The 21271-nt window shown below is 45.0% G+C and overlaps 1 protein-coding gene across 6 annotated transcripts in view; it reads right to left on the bottom strand.

Moving 5' to 3' along the window:
• RAB11FIP4 (RAB11 family interacting protein 4) overlaps positions 1-21271 on the bottom strand; it is a 117461-nt gene that overhangs the window by 26775 nt on the left and 69415 nt on the right. Inside the window, exon 1 of one of the 6 annotated variants that reach the window (XM_054083309.1) lies at positions 4955-5040. The exons of 4 other annotated variants lie outside the window; for them this stretch is intronic. The gene's annotated coding sequence lies outside the window, so the exon portion shown is untranslated. Of the gene's footprint in view, positions 1-4696; positions 4810-4954; positions 5041-21271 lie in introns of those variants that run through there. One more of the 6 variants, XM_054083310.1, reaches the window with a different exon arrangement.

Here is a 21271-nt window from a genome sequence, read left to right as displayed (position 1 = left end):
TTCAAAGGCTGCTTTGTGCTCCGGCTAGGAAGTTCAAACTGACGTGCCTTTTCCAAGGCAGAGGAGAAAGGCAGCACGCAGCCTGGAGCCAGCCAGGGAACGGCAGGAGTCAGGAGTGTTTACATTCTGCTACCTGTCACTTTAATTGGCCATAATAGACATGCCAGACCTCATCATGCACAGGGTCTAGAAAGCACTCCCTTTCACAGGTCATTGCTTATGCTCTGAAAGTTTGAACATTAAAAGACTTTAGCAGACTGCTAATTTGATCCTCCAAAGAAAGTAAGGAAAAAAAAAAGGCACTTTCCCATTACTTTGAAGTTGTGCCCCATCACTGCCTGAGCTGCTTCCCACTCCTGGGCTATGGCATCATCAGCCATCACCGCAGGCTCAAAGCAGGGAGCATCCTTTTGCAGAAGAAGGAAACATCCTAGTCCACAGTGTTAGGAACAAGAGAACACTCCCTTCACCTTTGGCATGGATGAATAAAACTCACCAGATTGTTTGGCACCTTGTTCCAACACTGGGCACTTTTAGCTCTGAGCTGCAAGACAGTTTCCATTCTCTTTAACATACTCCAAAGAAAGAGGTGTAAAGTGGCACCACGCTGGTATACCATGAGGATGCCACTCAGTAACTCTAAAGGTGTCCATTCCAGCAAGAGTAGGAATGAGACCGTATTATCTGAAAAGGCCTGGTAGCATTTCTAGTGTGAAATGCTTTTGACTGTGCAAGCTTCCAGCCCTTGGTTTAAAAAAACTGGTATACAACTGAAAAAAAAAAACCTATTCATAATATCTGCCTAAAAAGATCTGCACAGCAGATAAATGCGACATAATTAACCCTCTGGAGAAGCCTTTGCCTTGAGATGAGACAATCTCTTTCTATTTTTAAAGTCAGAACAGCAGTAACAGGACAGAAAATGTCATTCTCTAACCAGGGGTAGTTTTCTGGGACTGGCACTCAGGTCTGTGCCTGTTAACCCCATCCTCTGGGCACCGGCGCCCAGGACCGCAGCACTAGTGCATCGCGGGCAGTAGCATTCACCACGATGTTGGCATGGACAGATGTCACAACGTTCCTCATCCACAGGAAACGCAGAGCTACCGTTCACAGTTAAAGGCACTCCAGACACCCCAGTACAGACCAGCCTCAAGACCAATGGTCAGAGGAGAGCTCAGATTACCTTATTTTGAAGCGATACTACAAGTGAACCACTATACCACGTCAAGGAGCGCTGGAGACTGCTTGCAAAGAACTGTCTTTATTTGAAGTCCAAGGCACGCTCCAGCATTTACCTGTCAGTTCAGTTCCTTAAGTAACCAAGCCATAAGCTACAAGATGTTCTTTGCAACTGGTGTTTGCTGCACAGGAGGCAGCTGAGCTCACACACTCACTCGTTTTCCTTGACAAGCCTCAAGGTCACCCAGTTACTCAGTAAATAGCAAAAATCTTGCATCATACTTGCCCGTGGGTGCTGTTGGCACATGGGTGAGGAGCTCCTGCAGCAAACCCAGCGCTGCTCCAGCCCATGCCAGGCGAGGAGGAGGGTACGCTATACTCTCATGAATACCACAAGGCACAAACAGTGCGGAGAACAGGGAGAAGCTGTCCCAGGCAGGAACAGTTCTGCCCGGGTCTCAGCTAATTATTTACAGAAGCCCTTGTCAAACTCCCTTCCCCCCAAGAATTTAGGAACGATAATAATTGCATTTCTTTTCCATACTACTGCAAGTCTGCCATCCAGCAAACACAGGGAAATAAAGGCATTTAAAGAAAAAAACCCAAAGAAAATAAAATTTTTGCCACCCGGGTTCGATTACACTTTGGTCTCCAGAGCAGAGGAATAACTGGGGAATGGGAGCAATTTCAGACCCCAAGAGGTAGAGAAACATCTCGAGTTTCCCCAGCACAATAAGAAATCCAGCCATGCTCGAGGATGAGTAGTTTACGTTGGCAAGCAGAGGGAAAGCATTAAGGATGTGGCTTTGCTCTAGTTTATACGGAAACGCTTCCCAGAGCTCATTGATCAGGCGCAATGCAGACAAGCCTAAAAGCTAATTTACTTCATGTTTAAGAAATACTGAAGTAGCTTTGAAGAGCTCTTCATTAGGTGGAGGAAGGAGCTCCAGGACCTTGGCTGCTCTTCAGCTGGTGGTGGCTGGGCAAACCACAGGCTAAGGCGTCTCTGCTGCAGGAATAACTGGAATTGCAGCCTTTATCCAGCAAAGTTTGCAAGCCCTGATTTTGAAAGATTTTCAGCCTTCTCATCTATTTATGAAAGACATTTATCTTTAAAGAAAGGATCTCATGTACCTGCTCTTTTATTTTCTTGCCACAGAGTGAACATACTTAATTGCAGAAGGGCTTTGCTTTATTATTTCTTGAACTTTGCCAAGCACATCAGAGTGCTCAACGCATGACAAACACTAATTAAGAACCCAGTGATCATAAACTCTGGCACAGTCAACAACTGTGTTTTTTCACTTATATGGTAAAATTCAAACCATGGCTTATTTTAGAGTTTACAGTTATGCGTAGGCAGGAGATCATAGAATCACAGAATCTGTTGGAAAAGACCTTTAAGACCATCCAGTCCAACTGTTAGATGTTTCCACCCTCAAATCTGCACAGACAAAATGGATAAAGAGTAGAAATCATTTATAACAACATTAGTCTGCACACTGAAAACGAGATTCAAGGCAGAGCCATATCCAGAGATCGCTCCTAGTAACCAGCAGTATCAGCTGCAACACAGTGCCCAAAGCACCGTTTCATGTTGTCAGGAAGCACTTACAGAGCCTGTCTTATGCTCAGTGCAGCGATCAACCTAAACGAGTATAGAAAGAACAAAAGCAATCGTATCATTACGCTGCAATTCAGAATTTAAGGGCTTGGCTACCCAAACACGGTAAGTGTTCGAGAATATCAGTGTTTGCATAATGGTTAATTCAGCAGCAACCCATTATTAGCTTTATAACCATTTGAACTGTGCCACTAGAACACTGCATTCAAAAGACTGAAAGGGTTAAAACCAAAGTGGGCTCAACACGTGTAGCAGGACTGGTTAATCAATAACTGAAGCAAAGCTATTCCATTTTCCTTGTTATTTTGGCACGGAATGTGTTTTGTTTTGCAGCCTCTGCACATGGCTAAGATCCCCAAACCACCGTGGCAGTAAGAGCCCTGACAGGGCAACCACAGCTAAACAACATCTGTACATCAGGTGGCTCCTGGGATATTTGCTGCTCTTAGCAGCAATCCTTCAAATAGTAAAGTTAAAAGAAGCCTAATAAAAGAGGTTTTAAAATGTCTTGAAGGCTACTGCATCTAGCAATGGGAACAGCTCAAGCTCCTCTCAATTTGGGTAGATGCTGCCAAACAGCCACTAGAAATTCCACAATCTCCTGTACCAGGTTGTGTGAATCATATTCCACGCTATTTGGTGTTTCTGGTGGTGACACGGTGCTATTCCCCCCTCTGCAGAAATTAGAAGGACCACAGGCTGAAAATCACCTGCGCTGCCAACAAGTTCACACTTCATTTCTTACTGAGAACCTGGAAACAATTAGGGAAGGGCAATCCAGCCCCATCCCTAGGGTGTAACCCTCCCATGCAGCACACCATATGACCACTAAGATGATTTTTAACAGGAGCAGCTATGATAGCATACTAAAAGGGACCAAAAAAATCACTAATTATACTGGTGCAAGAGCCTGAATGCAGGTACTGTGAAGTCCAAGTTCAGGGCGCCTATTCTGAACCTATTTCAGAAGCGTTCTCTCATCTTATTCTTAACATAAGTCATCAAATCAGACAAATAACATGAAGTCTCTCTTATGAATCTGTTGGAAGGACTGAAAGTTATTGCTACTATCAAAGCAGCAGCCTTAAACTGCCACCCAAACACCAGCCCTCCCACAGCACAGAGCAGGATAGTGTTTGCCTGCCTGGGGAACCTCTGCATAAGAAAAAAGCACAACTGCTTTTCTATTTCATCACACACATCTCTATTTCTGAGACAAACAACTCCAGACTTCTGAACATCTCCTACAGTCCCATCACTGAAAGCTTCAGAGGAAGATCTTTTCTTGTGAGCTCATCCAGCACAGGCCCAACTCTACTCGTTGATGCTCAGCAGAGGCAGGACTTCACTCACCACAAGAGGACAATACAGGTCCCATATGAGGGTGGCACACAAGATCAGCAGTGACGGAACAGACTACAATGATCAGCAGTGACGGAACAGATTGTCGTGACGGCCACACACTAACCACAAACCATTTTTTCCTGACTATGTCACCGACATCCCAGAGCCAAGCAAAAGCATTCAGAACCACAGTTGGGTATTAAAAACGTTCAACAAGAAGCAAGGGCAATCCAAACACAAATTACAAGCCCTTTGCTTGCATTCAAGTCTTAAAAAGCATTCTTTCCCCCCCTCTTTTAACCATTTAAAGCCCAGAGAGTTGGGCATCTCCAGGCAACAAGACCTGAGCGGTGCAGAGCCTGGCTGGAAAACACCCCTATTTTCCCACCCCGCCGTACCTCACACAGGTTGTCATTCCCCTCATATTCCAGCATTCCCTTCTCCATCCAGTCCAACCTTTCCACGTCGATCTCTCTCGAGCGCAAAAGAGAAACCCTCCCTAAACAAACACGAAACCGAAAACCACCCTGGGTTCCTTGTACCTGCCTTATTTCCTGGATTTTTTAAAGGAGAAAAACGCAGCTGCTGCAGCAGAACGTTTAAAGAGATGCTCTTCTACCAGCTGCACACACCAAGCCCTCAATTCCAAAGGAATTTAGATGTAAACGCTGCAAAATTCCCATTTTCCCACGCCGCAGCCCCGGCGAGGGGTCCCGCTCTGCCCCGAATGGGGGCAGAGCGGGACCCCTCGCCGGGGCTGCGGCGTGGAAATCCCCCACACCACCAAAAAAACTTCTTTCTCACCCAAAACCGCCGTCTCCCACCTCCTCCTCTCGATTTCTAAGCGTTGGGAGTTCGGTGCGTTCAATCCCCGCCCGCAATTGGGGGCGGGTGAGTGCGGCAGCTCCGCCTCAATCTTTCTAAGGCGAAGGGATGGAGGTGGGGGCTGAAGGGCTGAGGATGGGGTTTGTTGGCTCCTCCTGCGGATAATTCTTCTTTTTTTTCCAATGGGTGACAGGGTGTTGGGGTGATCCTGTGGGTGGGTTTGCTTGTAATTCATCACTTTTGGTCAATAATATCAGTACTCTTAGTAAAAGAGGGTTGCTGAGAAATTAAACGTGTCTTAACCCTCCAGTAACTCAAAAAATATATATATACATATGAGGTCTGACATAAAAAAAATCCCAAGACTGTGCCTGTAACTCCTTTTATTTAACAAATAAAAGGGGCTACAGGAAAGCTGGGCAGTGATTCTTTATCGGGGAGTGCAGGGATAGGAAGAGAGGGAATGGTTTTAAGCTGAAAGAGGGGAGATTGAGATGAGATTGAGATTGAGATTTTAAGAAGAAAATTTATCCTGTGAGGGTGGGGAGGCACTGGCCCAGGTTGTCCAGAGAAGTTGTGGCTGCCCCATCCCTGGAAGGGTTCAAGGCCAGGTTGGATGGAACTCTGAGCCACCAGATCCAGTGGGAGGTGTCCCTGCCCATGGCAAGGGGATGGAATTGGATGGGTCTTAAGGTCCCCTCCAACCCATTCCATGAATCTATAATCAGCATAAAGACGAACTGAAGAGTTTCTAAGAAATTACTAAAATCAACGACTATCACCTTCACAATTGTTGCCTTCTGATCTGACACATGGCTGCATTTAACGCTGACAATGTTCAATGTGATTCCACAGATCATTTTCTGGAAGACTGTTGAAGTCTCTGCATTCCTTTGAGCACTGACTAGATCTTTGGGATCTCTTCATCGTAAGCCTCAGTATACTGCATGCATTGCCTCCCTGTGCCAGTCTAAATGATCCTCTGGGTGCTACAAACCAAACCAGATCCTGTTAGGAAGTCATATCTGGTTTGTCCTTCATTTTAATCCATTTAGTTACAAGATAAAGAAAAGCAAAACAAAAAGGCTGAGAACACTCACACTGACTTTATTTCAAATTCACTTCACTTCTTAAAAGTTGTGTAACTTCCTTTTTTTCACAATGCCTCATAAGAATTGCGTTCACTGGGCTGTCTGTGCTAATGAAGAAAAAATTAATGAAATAAAAATGTTTCTGTGGCTTTGCAGTGGAGGACTCAAGAGGTGGCATTCAAACTCCTGCCCAGAAGCCAAACTCTGCCCTTACCGACTGTCACAGTTCTCACTGGAGTTTTACACATGTAAGGCAACACCAAACATTCAGCAGACAGGTAGGAACCTCCATCCCAACTGTAATGATGCTGAAAGACTTGGAAACAGAAAGAATCCCCAGTTGTTACACTGCAGTTGGACCAGGCCATATTCCAAAACCTGTTTTGAAAGTTAACTTTGGGTATTTCAAGAGAGTTACGCAAAGCTGTTCATGGCATACTTTAGTAGCAGCGCTCACATACAGAGGTACTGAGATGCTGACTTAAAAAGATCATATAAGTACTTGATATTTCTGTCTTCAAATCTTCTGGACTTTACTGTGTCCAAAAACAGAGTTTTTCCAGAGAGGAGAGAGACCCAGGAGTTACTCAGAGGACTACCACTCTCACCACTTTCACCATGAGGGTGGTGAGGCCCTGGCCCAGGTTGCCCAGGGAGGTTGTGGCTGCCCCATCCCTGGAGGTGTTCCAGGCCAGGTTGGATGGGCCTTGGGCAGCCTGAGCCAGTGGGAGGTGTCCCTGCCCATGGCAGGGGGTTTGAACTGGATGGTCTTTGAGGTGCCTTCCAACCCAAACTATTCTATGAGTTTATGATTCTACGACCAGAGGAAAAGGAAATTATAAGAAAACAGACCAAAGCGGGCAGTGACAAGATCACCGGCTCACACTTCACTCGTACGCATCCACCAGCTTTATGTCACAAGTCCCAGGTTTTGCCTGAACCTGCCTTCATTTTCCGCTCAGCCAGCAACTTCTAAGTGTAAAATGTTGTTCATAAAACAAAAGAAGAGAAAAAGAAATTAATTAGCTTCAATTCTTACACGCAAAGCTTAAACGATTCACTGAACTTGACCCTGTCCCCGTTTCATCGAAAGAAAATGAAAAGAATTCCCTGTCTGCTGAGCAGAGAAGCATTGGAAGAGGGGGGGGGATGCCTGAGGCTTCGCGTAATGAAGTGTCACAGCAACAGCTGAAAGTGAAGAGCACCTTTAGCCAAGGCACACTGCTGTCCCCCTGCGTCTGCGAGGTCCCTCCAGCTCAGCAGGGCACGGCAGGTCCCTGCACCCACGCAGGACCCAGCAGACCCCGGGCTCCCTGCAGTGGCCACAGGGCTCCGGAGCCTTCCTGTTGGGAGCTCTCCCAGGAAGCTGAGCAGGAGCTGATAATCACCTCCCAGACCTCCATCTATTCATTAATCTAAATTAACGGGAAAGCAATTTATTTCTATGTGGCAGATCTGGGGACAGACACCTTCGCTGCATATTAAATAGGACACTTCCAAAATCTGCTTTTCCTTTCAGTATTCATTTTGAAAGAGTCAAAATGAGTCAGTTTTGTGTGTCAAGGGTTCACTGCAGAATAAATAACAATCATAAACACAATAATGATTTGCACAGTACATTTTTAAACGGCTTCCTGAAAGATGCAATAAGAAGTGTTTGCATTGCTGCAAATGGGAAGTATTACAGCCCAGCATGAAAGTTTCCGATACACGATGATTAGCCAACATTGCTATATTTTCATTAACTTGTGATGAGCAAATGGTAAAAAAAAATTAACAGATAAAGCAGCAACGGTTAAAACTAATATTGCAATAGAGATGTGACGAACATCAGTACAACTGCTCAGTACGCCTGCTGAGCCTCTTACTCAGCACGCTACGCAGGGCTTTGCCACTCATGACACAGTAGTAGTTGAGAAGGAATAAATGTCTCAGTGACAGAAGCATTCTTCAGGAAAGGTGCCAGAAAATGTACAGGTTTTCAACAATCACCTCTTATTAAGGAATGACTGTATAGAACTTTACTATGTAGTAACCACAGCTACAATACAGGTCTCTTTCTCACTTCATTCAAGCTGACTGATGAAGGAGAGGTTGTTACAGGCTAGTTTTGATCTCCACTGAGACAAAACCTTATTTTTTACGTGTTTTGTAGTAGAATTACAGAATGGTTTCGGTTGGAAGCGACCTTAAAGATCATCCAGTTCCACTCCCGCTGCCATGGGCAGGGACACCACCCACTGGATCAGGTTGCTCAAAGCCCCATCCAACCTGGCCTGGAACCCCTCCAGGCATGGGGCATATAAAAAATAGTATTTTTCTGTTTAATATGATGTGCGATTTGTTTCCTGCAAAGGGAAAAGCAGAGCACACCGTCATGGCTGAGGGAATGGTTGGACTCGATGATCCGGTGGGTCCTTTCCAACCCAGTGATTCTATGATTCTATGGAGCACAAGTGGCCATCACTGCCTTTCCTTGGAGGAATGAGAACTGTATAGGGAACAGAACTGTATAGGACACAGACCTTTGGCTGCTTCATGCCCAAGGGCAGCAAGGAGGAGAAGGAAGGGTTGCATGGAATGCCCGGGATAGCAGCTTCCACTTGGTAAGACTGGCAGCTGCCACTCAAATGAGACAGTGCCACAGAAAGAGATCTTGCATGATATGTTTCCCCTGTCTGAGACTGGAGGTCTGTTCTCTTCTCAGGATTTCAAGCAGCTGAGGAATCTGTGCAGGTTGGCAATAGCTCACATGAGCGTGGACACTGAAATATGCTGCAGGCTTCAAGCTTAGTTTGCATGAATAGGATCTGTGCATGGAGACTCTCACGAGCACAGTGTTTTCTGACCTCATCAATAGAGATTTCCTCCTTTCCGAAGGAAAGCCGTACAGTGGCAGACGTGCTCCTCCAGTACTCTAATAGCCAGCCCCTGGAAAAGGCAGGGCATTCCCTCACATTCATTTTCCATCTTAATTCACCTTGTTTTTTCCTAAATCCTATCTGCCATATGCCTCCTTGTACAAAGTGATATTTGCAAAGTACAGGTACTCCTGACTCCTGCCCAGGGTTGAGGATAGGGCAGTGACAACTACCTCGCTGTTAATGAAGACTAGACTTTTATTACTACAGGAAAGAAAAGCGATGGCTACACTAGCAAAAGGATGCTTGGTTCTCCCAGATCCCACAGATTAATAACGCTAAGGAGACTGAAAAAGGTGCCAGAGGAAACTTGGGCAAAATACTAATTTTTGGGTGCTTAGAAAAAGATTGCTAAATACATAGCTGAGTGCCTAACTCACAAGCACTGTTGACTTCCATTAGCAGCCAGAGTGCCTGCCGAAACGAGGGGGTCCCAGCCAGGAAACATCAGGCAGGGTACGTTGTTGAAAGGCTTTATGGCAGGGCAACCTGCTGATCTCATACAAAGCACTGCAATTTCTTCTGAAGCAATTCCGAACAAAGGCTGGCACCTCCTCTGCTGTTCCAGAGGCAGAATCCTTCCTCTGAAGCTCACTAACACATCGCTCACAGGCTAGTCACCCTAATGACAAGAAACTGGAGCTGAAATGCGAAGAACAGAGTCTAATTAATAATGAAGATAATGAGATCACCAGAATGTATATACCAAATCCACATCTTAATTATCTCATGAAAACTGGCAACTCCAATCATGCTTCAAGGGCCTTTCATCATGCTCTCTCTGATGAACATTGGTGGCTATTTTGCACAGATACTTACGCAAAAAATGCCTTTTGTGAGTGTTTGTCTCTTACAATAATGGCTGGCCAAGTTACTACTGCACGTAACCACTCTGTTTGAAAATGAGATATCGCAGACAAGTAATTACAGCTGGTCTGATCTTCATCTCATCTACTCTCATCTTATTTTGGAGTGCCTCCTTTGAAGCAAATGCAAGAAGACTAGTGTGAATTACTGCGGCATTATTATGAGTCCCTCTTATTATGACAGAACAAACCAAGAATAATCGCTAATTAAGCTTCTGCAGAAACACAGGGAGCACATAGTTTCTGCCCCAAAGATCTTACAATCAGAAAAGGCAAAGACAGACTTTGAGGTAGGGAAAAGGCGACAGAGGGACTCTCCTGCAACTACAATTTGTTCCCATGACTTCTTTGAAAGGGAAGCTGGAGGCAGGCTAAGATAGGATGAACACAGGAAAGGTGTGGACCTGCTGAGGTGAAGACAGAGTAGGGGCAGCAGCAGGTTGCATTTACAGCACTCAGAGGCTTTTCAGAGCTTCCTGCAGGTTCTTCCCTGCCCTCTTCATCCCCGCAGCCGTAGATGAAGCGAGGTCAGCTCCAAACTGCTCTGGATGGAGCACGTTCCGCTCAACCCCTGCTCCCACCCCAAAAAACAAGACTCCCAGTGTCTGCAGAGAGTCTTATTTTAGCAAGTAAGGAAGCAACTCTTCAGAGTCTACACCATGGAGTAGACCAAGGAGGTCTGCTTTCCCTGTGATCCCCACTAACATTAATAAGAGCAGAGTGCTTGTTTGCATGCTGTCCTCAGGAATACAGCAGGCAGCCTGGCAGATCAAACAGCACAGGGCAAGGAAGGGCTCGCAACAGAAGGTGACTGCACAGGAAAGAGCACTGAAGGTAGGATGGGGCTGGCCAAGGGCCCATCAGCATCACCTCCTTGGGCCTATAATGGAGTTGGACCTAATTCTACTGTGTGCAATTACAGTAGAAAGACATTGCAAGGGATTTACCCATCGCCCTCTGGAGAGATGAGCTACTTGCAACCTCTTTGCCATCAGTAGGTTACATTTTGGTTGCTTACTGAAGCTGTATTTGAAGAGATTTGCTGTGTTCCTCTCCAAAAGCCTGAGGGACAGAAAGTCACGAGAGGGTAGATAATAGAACAGGATATACACCCACCTCTGAAAAGGAGTTTAATTTTTGCTCATCACTGTAACTATCATTAGGTTTATCATATCAAGCTGTGTCTCATAATAGCACCTGTGGACTCATGATTAAAGCACCTTCGTCAAAAGCAGTACAAAAATATGCCAGGCACGAAATCTATTCTGCTTAGTCTTCATCAAAATACCAGATAATAAAATTTTAAAATAAAACAACAGGTTACATGAGTAAATTGAAGTGAAAAATACGTAGCCTGTCCTTTAGAAATGGGCTGAGAGGGCTGTGAGGACCGAGGGCACGGACATATCGACTTCACACAATAGCACAGAAGACAGCAAGGAAAGCGCGAGCAACCCTCAACCACCTCAGCTTAAACCAAGGTGGAGCCAAGCAGCTCCGTGTTGCACCAAAAAGACACAAATATTTCTCACGTGGTACACGGCTAACAGCAAGGTTACCAGAGCATCCTAAAGCAATGAAAAGCCTGTACCGAGCTCATGGGTGCAACGTCACTTTGGTTCTGTTGCTTGTTTGCACTAACATATCTCTTTAATCACACAATTGCACGCTATTTCCCAGTGGTTTTGCTTAGGACACAGGCTGGCTGGTGCTCGGTTTATCAGCAACTATTCAGTATCTGATTTAGTCTCCTTGATCAAAGCGTAGCTTCATGTCTTATTTACGGCTGACTCTACGGCTCTGTAGACAGGACTATTTCTTTCCCCTCAAGCTTTTCTGTGGTGTTCATCACTCTGACATCTGAGTGCTTTGCAAAGATTAATTCATCTTCATAAAGCCTCTTCAAAATGAGAGAAGATGGTATTCCCATTTACAGATCAGGAGCTGTTGCACAGACAGATTGAGGTCAAACATTTCCACTATGATGAGTCCTAATATGAAATGTCTCAGATCTAAATGTTTTAGATATCTTCAAATACAATGCCAAAACAAAAATCTTCTGGTTTGTGTGTTAAAGTACAGCTCCGACTGCCTCCTTATGAAATCAGGTATAACAAGAACCTGATCGAGAGGAGTAGGAACTGTAAATGCTGGTCACCAGAAACAAGGATGAAAGCTTTCCAACTGCCAGTCTCAAGAATGACGAAAACCGATACAGATAACCATGAGAATACAAACCACATTATTAGCCTTCAGTGAAGCAGCAAAATATAACTTGAAAAACTCTACACATAGGAATTTTTCTCTACTGTTTACAACACAGGATCAAATCCCGAGAGCGCGCTTTAAGGTAGGACAAATTGCAGGTTCTCTCCATTTCTTGGGGTCTGGGCCATTAAGCATGGACAAAGCCAGAAAGCTTTGTAGCGCAGAAGACCACCCTGGGAAGGAAGGTTTTTGTTTTATTAGTGTGTTAAAAGCATCTGTGGATCAAATGTGCCAGTATCACTTTACAGCATGAAAACGCTGCCCAGGGGACTCTCAAGACTCATCTCTTCAAACACTGATACCTCTTTGTCAGTTTTAATAAAAGGCAGCTACAAAAACAAAGTGGGCCATGTGGTCTCGGTGAAGCAGAGACTGAGACAATCAATAACAGAAACAATCTGCACTTACTTGCTGGGAGAATTTGCTTTTAGCAGCAACATCTATATAACAAGACATCACTCAAGACCTCCCTTCGATTTCTCTTGGGACAATGAAGCCACTGTGCCCAAAGCACATCTGTGCTTACGGAGATTTGCAAATCCAGGACAGTGTTTAGACCGATAACATGACCATGCAACATATGATGATTGCTTGCAGGATATTTGATCCTCCCTCCTCTGTCCTAACTGGACACTTTTCTGTCTCAAAAGAAAACTTCTCTGATTAAAATGTTGATTTTTTTTTTTTTAATGTCATATAGACATTATTTTCTGCTGCACTTCACAGTCTCTTTCACAGAAGGCACAGAAGTACCCTCCTGGCTCTGTATGCAGGTCTGCCTAGTACAAGCTCCTGCCTCCAGCCCTCGTGTTTAGCAGATGAACGAGGCAGATGTACAGTTAGGAAAGACAATGAAACTCAGGGAGAAGAGGGATATGGAAGCTACAAGAAAGCCCTTTTCATTTGTCATCCCTGAAAGACACCAAACTGTGTCACAGCCAATGTCTTTTAGTTGGGACTCCTGATACATCCCAGGTCCCCAGAGTGTATATGATTTAGATCAATTAAATTTTACTGCACATTGTAGTTTTGTTTGTTTGGAAAAGGGCAGCTGAGGCCATTAACCTTCTCTGTCTCACCACTCCAGTGCCATACACATGTGGCATGTATCCAGTGAGTGGAGCTCCTTGAACACAGATGGCCATCTAGCCAAATGCCACCAATGCCATGAGCTGGCTGTCACCAGGAACAAGGTGGCCTTGTCTCAGTCCCCTGGCACTAATAGCTATGATTTCTCCACTATAGCTAAGAAAGGAATTCTTTAACAGAGGGACAAGAAGGTACGAAGTGCAGGAACTGAACTGTTTGCTGTGTTTGACCATTTTCACTAGATTAAGTTGGTGCGGATCTGCCTGCCTCAGCGGCTCAAGGAATCTGCTGTCTTATGGTGATCTCTAACTTCTTGCAGCTCCAGCGCTGAGCACTGCTGTGCCTCGCCAACCGAGCTCCAATCTTCCACCTGTGACAGACCCCAGCATCCCAGCCCTTGCAGTCCCTAGGTCAGCACGGATACAAGAGGGACATGAACCGGTCTCTTTCCCATCGCTTTGTAGTTCAGTGGTGCTGTGGCACTCAGCTGCATTCCTTATCCTCCACTTTTCAGCAGCTTCCTGGCTCTTCACTTCACCAAACAAGGAACCAGATGTTTTCAGTTCCTTCTGTCTGAGAGACACTGCAAAGCTGATGAGCAGAAGAGCTGGCTTGTCAGGTTAAGCGCGTTTCGGTAACTAATGCTAGTAAAATAATCTCAGTCTAAGCTGCAGCTGCTGCAAATTTGTATATGCCTGGTTCAGGATTAATTTGGGGTTTAGGACCTTAGATCACACAGAAAGTCAGGGGAAGGGCCCAACCATCAGTTCTATCCACAAAAAGAACTTTCATTCTTGGCTAAAGCTAAAAAATAGCAGCCACCAAAACATTAACATATGGATGGAAAACCCCCTCTGCTTTCTATAGGTAACGCCTACAAAGCATTTCAGAGGCAGGGTTGGATATTGCAGAGAGAGCCCAATATCAGGAAGAAACATACAGATTTTCATTTAAAAGTCACACATGGACAGTCCTATCAGCTGAATCATAAATTGCATTCCAGCCTTAATGGCTCAGTATAGACATCAAAATGATTCCAACCTGAACCATCCCTAGCACATTCCTTTACCTCTGTGATTTGTGGTTCCTGTTCATCACCCATTTGCATTCATATTGAAATATAGCAAAGCCAGGTGCTTCCATCAGCTCAGCACCACAGCAGGAATACAGAGCAAACCATTTCTCTGTAGCACCCCAGAGAATGACAACTCAATATTTTCCATGACATTTCATTTTGGTTGATTTTAATCTTGTCCCTAAGAGACAGGAGCTGCTAGCTGCTGCTGGTTTGAGTTTTGTTTGCAAATCACAGACGCATAATAAGGATGGGACCAGTGGAAAGAGAGGAAGAAAACAAGATTTTTGCATGATGAAAGCGGTGCTTTGGAAAACAACTTTTCATACCTCTAGTAAGGTGAGAACGGAGAATAAAATAGGAAAGACATGCTGAAAATGTTTCTGCCAAACCCTGCAACGAGAATTATGCTCTCTTCCTCCACACCAACCTCGCCTAGTCATCAGGTCCCTTTCTCAGTGTATTATTCTGGTATCAGCCAAGACCCAAATCCAAGGCTCCGTGGGGGAACAGCACTGTTACGAGCCAGCTGCATGGAAACCAAGAGCAAAGTCAGCCGAGTTCAGTGAACATCAAGAGAGTGAGCAGCAAAGGGGATTTACTTAGAAACGGAGCACCTATGAACAACCAGAGGGAATAAAGGACTTGCCTTGTCCCCTAGGTATTTTCACTACAGAGGTACATAAAAAAGCTTAGAAAACTCTGTCTTGATACTACAGCAAACAACTCAACAAGGGCTAAGGCAAACTGGCCACCTAAAGCAGAAATGGGAAAGCAACAGGGTTTATTCTTTTACAGTCATTTCATGTTCTGCCCTTTGCTCTAGCCCAGCCAGCTAGAGACAGGAGCCTCTCAGGACACAAAAAGCCCAAGATCCCAGACCACAAGACATAAAAACATTTCTGTGCACCCACTGCCTCCTCACAATAACCTCATTATCACAGCTGTCAATCAACAGGACAAACCAGTCTCTAGCATGGGAACTACTGATAAGAGATGCTCACCCTCAAACGCATTCCCTGCCTGGAACAACACAAGCGATGGCAGCTTTAATACAACAACAGGCTCCTCAAAGGCAGGGTGGCAATCTGTGTCCTGGCTCTTCACTGCAAGAGCCTGGATGGGTCACGTGAAGAGATTCCCTCTGGCTCTGTGCCGAAGCGCACAGCCCCTGCAATTCCATACCTAACTGCCACTCTTACGGAGATAAGTGTTTAACAACCAGATGCACACACTGTCATTTAGATTTATGTCCCACAACAGTGATGTCCTGTGATCAGGTTGAAAATTCTAAGGGCCTTTTTCCTTATAGATTTCCCAGCACATAAATCACGTATCCACTTGTTATCCCCCGTCATCAGTGGCTATCCAAAATCTGAGTGTTATTAACTACTAACTTGGAATGAGACCTCTTTATGTTTTGAAAGTCCTTGTTTTACTGACAAAGGGTGGCTGTATTTCTAACTACGCCGCTGTGGGGCTGGATTCATCACTCGTGCCCAGTTTTGATCTCAGTACTCCTCAGCCACTGTAAAAGACAGTGGCGTTACAGTGAGAATTTGATCCTGATTTACTGTTGACCTGAATAAGTGAAATGGTTTTAACAATTACAGAAAAATTCCATCGTCATTTTAAAATCAGCTATAAATTCTTTCTTAAGGCAGCTATGTTCAAAACCTACCAAATACCCTGAACACTCAGTGCCTTAATCAGAAACTGTGACAGGGGGACTCAGAGAGCTTTTTTTAATATGGGCTATTAATAAATGTTCACAATGACAAATGCAATGTATTTTTAGTCTGTACCAAGATATTAGATATTCATCAGCACTTTTTGCCAAACTTCCTGCTTTGACACAAACCCATGATACTCCTGCTGCGAGGCTGGTGTTTGTCTAAATGTGCAAATACACAATCAGAAGTTCTTTCCAGCCTCATGTTCCTCTTTCAGAGTCAGCTCTGCGAGCTTTCGCACTGCTCTGACTGCCTGCAAGGTGTGTCTGACCATCCACCTTGCTTTATTCCTCTTACAGCATCCAAAAATATTCTTACAACTGGGATTGTTTGCAGCTTAGTTAACCTGGAATTACTCTAGCGTAAATCAATTCAGAATCAGGCTTTGCTAGTGAAATGAAGTCATGATTTAGTTAAGTAGGAAGACCTGGCTCTATACTATAAACACCACATCCACAAATGTCTTTATTAAAGTAGCCTTTTGTCATCGTTTTTCAGAAAGTAAAACCTGGGCAGCAGTGAGGAGGGAAGATGTGGCTGTACGCAATCCAGCTCAGCCGCGCAGCTCAGCGTAGGTGCAGGGTCCCGGTCACCTTGTGTCTCTGCCATGTCTTTACTTCCCAGCTCTACACCACAACCTCTAGAAGCCCAACATGATGAAACGACCTTGCCGTGCTGTGAACCTTGGCTGTAGGCAATGCAAATATTTTGAGTCTGGTTCTTGTGGCCACTTCACTAGTTTACACATGCAGTCTTAATCATTCCCAAAAGAACACTGTGGTAAGCGTAAACTGTGATAACAGCTTGACAAATGCCAGCTGACATAAAATGGACCTATTGTTTGTGTTTAACTGGAGGGAGTTAAGATTTCATGTCTGTAGTTTGTGGTTTCTTCTGTGATTGCTGCAATAGTTTCTATATATCACCCATTTATTCCAGTAGGAGCTCATTTTTGACAGAGAGCACCAGAAAGGACATGGGGAAACCTGAAGCTGTTATAATACTTGCATGAAAAGAAAGAGCAGCCGCTGCCATTTCACTGCAGAGAAATCTGATATGCAGAGGCCGTGGCTTTTAAAGGTGTTCAGACACCTACTTCCCACCCCTTAATTGCTTCTGTTCCATATTTGTGTGATAAAAGCTCAAAGAAACACTTAAAGGCTTTGCTCATCAGCAGGTCATCTGCAGTCCTACAACTACTTCCAAGTGACTCCTCCAAGCTCAAACAAGAAAACCATGACAAAGTTAGGACTCGGGTGCTTTTTCCCCCATCCTTGCAATGCCACCCCCATGGCTCTGATGAGGAACCTTGCTAGGATGGCTGTTGCACAGGGCTAAAATTATCCTCACCCATGACATATCTGCTAGTCCTGGGAAAAGCGATGATTTTTTGACACGCAATTATGCTAAAGCGAAACTCCAACTCTGGTGTAAGACTTCATGCAAGTCTCAGTGGTGAAGTGCCCTTCATCCCGGAGATAAATCTGCCCTCCTTCTATCCTCTGCAGAGCTGGCTCTAAGGACAGGTAGCTGTCTTCCACACCTTTTCACTTCTCTCATGGTTTAATGGCTTCCATTTTACATTTGGGTGACAAAAGCTCAAGAGAAACAAGTTCAAAGGCTTTGTCAAATTGTGGTGTAACAGTAGGTGGTCCCCCTATGGCAATCACACATCTTACAATTAGACAAAAGGAAAATGAAGGAATTAATTGCACTGTCCTGCCCTTGTTGTCAATTATCCCTGCTGTGAGGTGTCTGCCCTGTTTCCTTCCTGGTGGCTCCACCTGGGGCAGGCAGAGGCAGCACTGACAGCCCAAGGATGGATCAGCATCATCAGTCACTTCTATCTGATGTCCAGCATGACTGAAGATTTACTTTAGCTGATGGAACACAGACATTTAATGTCATTTTAAAGCCCTAGGATGCTCAAAGAATTCACACCATACCCACACGGCAGCACCAGCACTGCTGGCACAGGCACCCAGGAGACAGAGCTTACAGGTGAGAAGAGACACAGCCCCCATGCATGCTGCAGCACGCGGGGCCCCGCTTGGCACCTGGCTCCACAGCCCCGTGTTGAGATGGGAACATCAATTCACTTCCCAGTGGCATTTTGCTTCGCTTGTTAGGGTGCCTGTGTAGCTGGAACTAAAGGTACTGCAGTCAGAGCCATCATCACCCTTTTTAATAACTTGAGCAAGCTGTGAGATCCATTCGTCTCAGAGTCCCTTCTGGAAAGTTCAATTTAAGTGGAACAGCAACAACTGAGTTTCTCCACCTGAAACCCAGAGGAACGCACAAGACCTAAGGGACTCTCCTTTGAGGCTGCAGACACTGCCGTCACCTGGGACCTCCCCTACGGCTACTCAGGCTCCTCTTAAGACAGTTATTGGATTACAACTTGGGGCTCAGCATATTATGCTCTAGGCTGTCAGACCTGTTGAATCAGCTGGTAATGTGACACTTCTTTCTATAAAGACCTGAGATCTACTTCCCTGGTAGCAAGCCTTTTCCTCCAGGAGGTCAGCCTGGATCCCTGATTTCTGATGTGCTGCTGGCAGCAGGCAGATAAAACAAAACAAACAAAAAAATAAAAATAAGACCTAGACAGTTGTTATTTCCATGTAAACTTGGTAAGATGTCCTGCTTGAAAAGGACACCTCAATGAGATTCTACAGGCTGACCCATTTCAACCCCAGACAGCAGGAGAAGCTGAGCTCACAACTCCTGTCTTTCTCCAAATTCCCACTGGTTTAAGGTGATTAAGGAATGAGAAGTGAATCTCCAAAAAATCAGAGGTGGCACAACAACCACAGATACAAATACGAGCAAAAACGCACCACAAAAAGATGCTCGCTAGTAGCCCAGGAAGGTTACTGAATAACTCACCTTGCAAGATATCTTGAGACAAGAGGGGTGCTCAGCTCTGGGACATCCTAACTGCACTGAAATACAGCTCCTCAATCCTCATCTCCTTTATATGTAGCTTTCTTGTCTCTGTCATTCATACATCTCTCAGCATCTTTCCATTCTTTTGCCAAGCCACATTTAGCAAGCAACGTAGACAAATGTCCCAGGCAAAAAGCCAGCCAAGGGGGTCCCTCTATAGCCATATGTGATCTTCACCTTGAAAAGCCTTACGAAACATCCCAGCTGAAATATTGACAAAGGCTAATAAAATAATATATACCACCATCTCACCCGGATGCACTGGTACCATGCTTGGTGAAGCAGCTGGGAGCCTTTCCTGCCTCTCTTTTATTCAGCAGACAACAAGATGAGAATTTCTGGACAGTCTCTTATGCAGTATATAACCAGGCAAAGCCACTCTTGTTATTTCCATCATGCAAACTCCACTGCCACTGATTGCTATGAAGAAGCAGCTTTAGTTGGGCATGAATTGAAAAGGCAGTGACTAAAATATTGTATGAAATTGATTTAATAAGGTTCAGCGACTGAAACAGGAAAGCTTTCCCTTAACAATTTGTCTGAGGCCAGACTCAGCCAGTGTGACCAGCTCTGTCGTCAGCCTGACTGAAATCTGTGCAGTGACTGGGGGCAGCAGTCTTTGCTCTCAATTAACTTTTTAATCATACTGAATTGTCAGCACTTCTTTCATCTCATTTTTTAAAAGGTCTGGATATTTGTACAGATTAACAATATTCAGAGGTACCATAACTAACAACCGTAATTTGGGACCAGGATCAGGAGAGATCAGGAGACAATTCTTATTTCCTTTGGAGGGAAGCAGGTAGGAATCTCCTTCCAACACCCACTGCAAGGTCTGCATCTAACTCCAGCTTATCCTCCCACAGACTTCTGCCTACAGACTGAATCAGATGCAACTGGTTGTTTCCTACATTTTGGCAACAGATAGAAAAACCCCAATTCAGCCATCCCTGCCTCTGCTGTCCAGCACCTCCTTTGGAATTACTCCTTATGGCTTAAATGAACTTGTTTGTAGGGAAAAATAACACCTCATGGTAGCTATGTGACACCCTCGAGTCTGGATACAGAAAAATTTGAGGCTGACCAGACCTCAGGTGTTTCACATAATCTAAAATCCATATTCCCAGGCCCTGGCACGCTGCAGACCCCTCGCACAGCTCTTCTTGCCCTGAACACGGCAATGCGTGTCATTACCCAGATGAGGTCCCTGGAGCTTGAGCAGGCAAGAGGGGACACTCAAGCTCCAGCGAGGAACAGCAGCTGAAGCTGCAGAAGGCTTCATGTGAGAATCTTCTTCTCATGAAAATATCCCCATTAATAAAACAGAAGGGAAGGAGAAAAGCAGATTTATCTCAGAGTAAAATGTTTCTTCGGGAGCTCCCTGAAGAGTCAGCAGCAGCTTGTTATGGAGCTAACATGTCTTTTACTGCCGCAGCCGCATGAATAAGAAATATTTCAGTGTTAAGAGCAGTTAAGAGAGGCACAAAGCAGGAAAGCTGGGCGAGCAGAACAAGTGGCTTTGAGTAACAAAACCTGAAGCTACTGGAAAACCTCCTGAAAGGTTTTGAGTTTGAAACAATCTATGACCTAATCAGGTGGCACTGTTCCTGGAGAACAGAGGAAAGGAAAGAAAGGAGGGGGAAGATAAAGGGGGGAGAGATAGAGGCCTGAGTACTCAGCAGACCAGTCCAAGCTGGAGCTGAGCAAGGCTGATGCTTTATTTAACTCGCATGAGCACGCTCCGTGAGGGATGAGGGAGGTGCAGATGAAAGGGGACTTGCTCTGTGCTTGCAGACAGTCTCCTTATGGAGCACATTTTACACACTGAAATGAATGAGGGAAACGCACAAGAAACATCACATTTTGTGGGGATCTGGAATGAACAAGTAATATCCACGCTGGTTTCGGTTACTAAAATATCACATCTTTCTCTAAGGGGAAAAAATGGGTGAGAAGTCTGAAAGAAGCCTTGGAGGAAAGAAGTATTACAGTGCATTGGGCCAAGACATGATAAGGATGCGATCTATTCTGCATCTTTCCCAGAATGATTGCCCATCAGTCATGGCACAAGCACAGTTCAGAGGCAACGGGCACCTCTGAGCACAAGGGAGCAAATGGACACAGCTCCTGCTTGTCACACTCTTACATTCATTCTGAAACAACGACATTCCAGACTCTTAGCTAGGATGCACCGTCCCAGTGCTGACTCCAGTGAGCACTGCGGATTTTAACAGCCAGATTCTGGTCTGATATCTCCCAACTGATACGGGAAGCGGAGAAGAGTCAAACCAGCCAAACCCCTGT

Source organism: Cuculus canorus, chromosome 18, assembly GCF_017976375.1.
Source record: "Cuculus canorus isolate bCucCan1 chromosome 18, bCucCan1.pri, whole genome shotgun sequence".
Classification (NCBI taxonomy): domain Eukaryota; kingdom Metazoa; phylum Chordata; class Aves; order Cuculiformes; family Cuculidae; genus Cuculus; species Cuculus canorus.
This window is presented reverse-complemented; position numbering and strand designations above follow the sequence as displayed.